The sequence below is a fragment of the Mus caroli genome, chromosome 14 (genome assembly GCF_900094665.2).
Source record: "Mus caroli chromosome 14, CAROLI_EIJ_v1.1, whole genome shotgun sequence".
NCBI lineage: Eukaryota > Metazoa > Chordata > Mammalia > Rodentia > Muridae > Mus > Mus caroli.
The window spans coordinates 88,566,668-88,570,126 of record NC_034583.1 but is presented as its reverse complement, the minus strand read 5'-3'; the positions used below and the strand labels follow the sequence as shown (position 1 = coordinate 88,570,126).

At 39.4% G+C, this 3,459-nt stretch overlaps 1 non-coding gene and 1 pseudogene across 1 annotated transcript; both read left to right on the top strand.

The window, feature by feature from the left end:
• The first annotated feature begins 1,757 nt into the window (after positions 1-1,757).
• LOC115029333 lies at positions 1,758-1,889 on the top strand. Its single transcript, XR_003834895.1, has one exon. It is a non-coding gene; the product is annotated as a small nucleolar RNA SNORA17 (small nucleolar RNA).
• Positions 1,890-2,020: 131 nt separating this feature from the next.
• LOC115029331 lies at positions 2,021-2,104 on the top strand (annotated as a pseudogene).
• Positions 2,105-3,459: the final 1,355 nt, after the last annotated feature.

Here is a 3,459-nt window from a genome sequence, read left to right as displayed (position 1 = left end):
AAGGCAGTAATAACAAATTGGACTACAAGCAGAAATAGTTCACAAGTGCTAGAAATTGAAAGAAAAGGTTGAAATAGGTAAAGTTATAGAATGTTCCTTTAAATAGAGTTTCTTATAAATTATATTAAATGTTAAATCTATGTCTGGCTTTCTATTTTGTGTTTGAATTGTCATTGCTATGTCCTTTAAGAAAAAGAAGCAAACACTTTTTTTTTTATGAACACATCAATAAATTGTCCAGTTTCATTCCATTTTGTCTGTGGAAAATTCACTCTCTGGCTATGGTGAAGCACTCACTGAGGTTCTGTATTCATTTCACTGGGTTTTAAAATGTTTTGTTCTATGGGGAATCACTTTTGCCTCTATCAGCGAATGAGTCACTCTTACAAAGTTAGGACCTTGGAATCTTAAAACATGCTAATGATTTTTAACTTCTTCAAGAAACATGTATCCTGAAGTTGTATAAATGCAGAATCAAATGTGAAGCAAATAAAAAATCCCTAGCTTGGCTACTAATAAAAATAAATGATATATCAAAGAGCAATGTATGTCAAAACTTTGATTATGCTATTACAAACTTGTCCTGTGAACATACTTGAGGTTTCTAATCTGATAAGAAACCCCCTACTGCAGGTGTCCTCAGAGCTTAAGGTTTCCCTTATGTTCATTAATTAAAGGGCTGCGTGTAAATTTGCCATCTTGAATGACTGTTTACAGTGTGTCTGTGAATTCCCAAGATATAAAGCAATAGTTTTGAAAAGTGTTATAAGCGGAACGGTGGAAGGAAATGAATGAAACACATCCAGACCTAAAGTGGAAATGGAATCAATAAGGAAAACCCAAAGTGAAAGAAATTTGGAAATAAATAATTTAGAAACTTGACCAAGAACCTCAGTGGCAGACCACAACAACAGAATACAGAAAATAGAAGAGAGGATCTCAGGCACAGAAGATAAAATAGAAGAAATGGTTACTGCAGTCAAAGAAAATGTTAAAACCTAAAACATAAATCTGGAGTAATACATTGTTGAAATCTAGAACACTGTGTATCTTAATTAAGGTGTCATTGCTGCAAAGGGACAACATGATCAAAGCAACCTCAAGTATCATTTCCAAAGGGAAACAATGAATTGGAGCTGGCTTCCAGTTTCAGAGATTCAGTTCATTGTCATCATGGTTGGAAGCATTGCACTGTATAGGCCCACTTGGTGCTAGAAGAGCCAAGAGTTCTACATCTTGATCTGAAGGCAGCTAGGAGAAGACTGTATTTCTCAAGCAACAAAGAGGAGGGTCTGAATCACACTGACCATACTTAAACATATATATGAGACCTTAAAGCCCAACCTCCACAGTGACATACTTCCTCTAAGAAGGCAACATATTCTCTAATTTGGCCACACCTTCTAACAGTGACCTTTCCCATGGGTCAAGCATACTCAACCCTCCACACTGTAAAACAACAACAACAACAACAGCAAAACTAAAATAATAGGCCCAGAAGAAGTAGAAGAGACCAAGGTCAAAGGCACAGAAAATAATCTCAACAAAATCTTGAAGAAAATATTTTCTAACCTGAAGAAGGAGATGCCTATCAAGATTCTAGAAGCACACAGAAAGCTTAATAGACTGAAGCAGAAAGAAAAGTCCCTAGAGTTTTGATTAAAACACTAAACTAATAGAACAAAGAAAGAATATTAAACTTTGTAAGGGGAACATACCAAATAACATATAAAGGTACCTATTAAAATAATGCCTGGGCTACCCCTAGAGGCATGGCAGGTGTGGCTGCTGTGTTATGTGTGTGCCACAAGATATTAGGGGATATTAACGACCAGTGATTGTTATTTGATCTTGTTGATGGTGGTGGTGGTGATGGTGGTTGTGGTGGTCTGTGTGTGTGTGTGTGTGTGTGTGTGTGTGTGTGTGTGTGTTTCCCTTGTTTTTGCTGGTATGGAATTATTTATTTCCTATTTTCTTGGATGTAGTTATTCTCCTTGGATTGGAAGTTTCCTTCTAGTATTTTGGTAGGTCAGAGAGGAGAGAGTCTATATCTATTCTCAATGTTCTGACCTGGAAACATATGAATGTTTAGTAGTCTAACACCCCATGAAATAGAAACCTTGAGACAACCACCAGTCAGTCCAGCTCAGCAAATTCCAGAGATTAGAAGAATTCCATCTGGAACCTCAGGTCCAGGACAGCAGAGAGCTTGAGATATGAAGCCATGGGAGTGGCCAGGGCAAAGAGCAAGCCTGAAGTTACCACCAGTGTAAGTGTAACTTTTATTCACCAGATGTATTTAACATTTCTCTTTCCTCAGTTGGGATGAGATGGAAACAAACTGTATAATCCATGGCTTGGGCTGAGCCCTGAGCATTTATTTTTCTTTCTTTCTTTTTCCTAACTATTCTTAGGATGGAATCTTCTAGCCTTCCTTCAATCTGATCATCCAGCCTTCATCTGCTAATCTAAGCTTCTGAGACTTTCTGATGAATAAACTTACCCTTTCTCACTCTTTCTGAACACTGGCTGGTTGGTTCAACTCAGCTGTTCTGGCTCAAAATCCCTCTCTAAGCTAACTGACTCAAACTGGCTTCACTCAGTTTCTTACTGAATTGCTCTGCTTGTCCTCTCTGGTTCCTTCTCAATCTCTTGTTCTGTCTTCACCTGTGACTAGCTTGCTCTCTCTGCAACCTGTCAGTATAAAACTCTCAACCTCCACCTCTCTCTCTCTCTCTCTCTCTCTCTCTCTCTCTCTCTCTCTCTCTGTGTGTGTGTGTGTGTGTGTGTGTGTGTGTGTGAGTGCTGACTTTTAAGTTGTCTCTCTTCCTGTCCTGTTCTTTTGTGAGTAGAGCATATCCTCTGACACATTATATCTGCCATATCTTTCTCTGATTCATCACTTTGTCTCCCCCTCAAATAGACATCACTTTCAAACATGGCTGCTCCCTTCTATAAATTAACTTTACTTTCATTGTTTGGGATTGAAGCTATGCACTATGGTTATGTATTCCAGATGAACATGCCAACAAGATTACACAGACTAGAAAGTCTTTGGCTGTGATCCCTTGCCAGAGCAGCTATGCTGCTGGATTAAAATTCCTTTGTACATCATCCACACTGTGCCAGCCTTGAGGTCAGACCACACTGGAGATGAATGCTGTCCAGTGCCATAATACAAGAGTGGAGCATAGCACTCCTGAAACCACTCTTGTGATGACTCCAGACACTCAGAGAACCCCAGATGCTACTAAGGGGAGTGAGTATGTAAGTAGTTGAGAACTAGATGAGAAAGAGAAATGGAAGAATGTGGGCACAATAAAGAGAGGCAGAACTGGAGACTAGAGGGTAGTGAGGAATAGACTGATGTGAGTAGATACTGATGCCACCCTGGGACCATCATGGAATGTTGGCATGCGTTGCCACTGGGGAAGGGGGCACATCTGAGTCTGAAGCCTT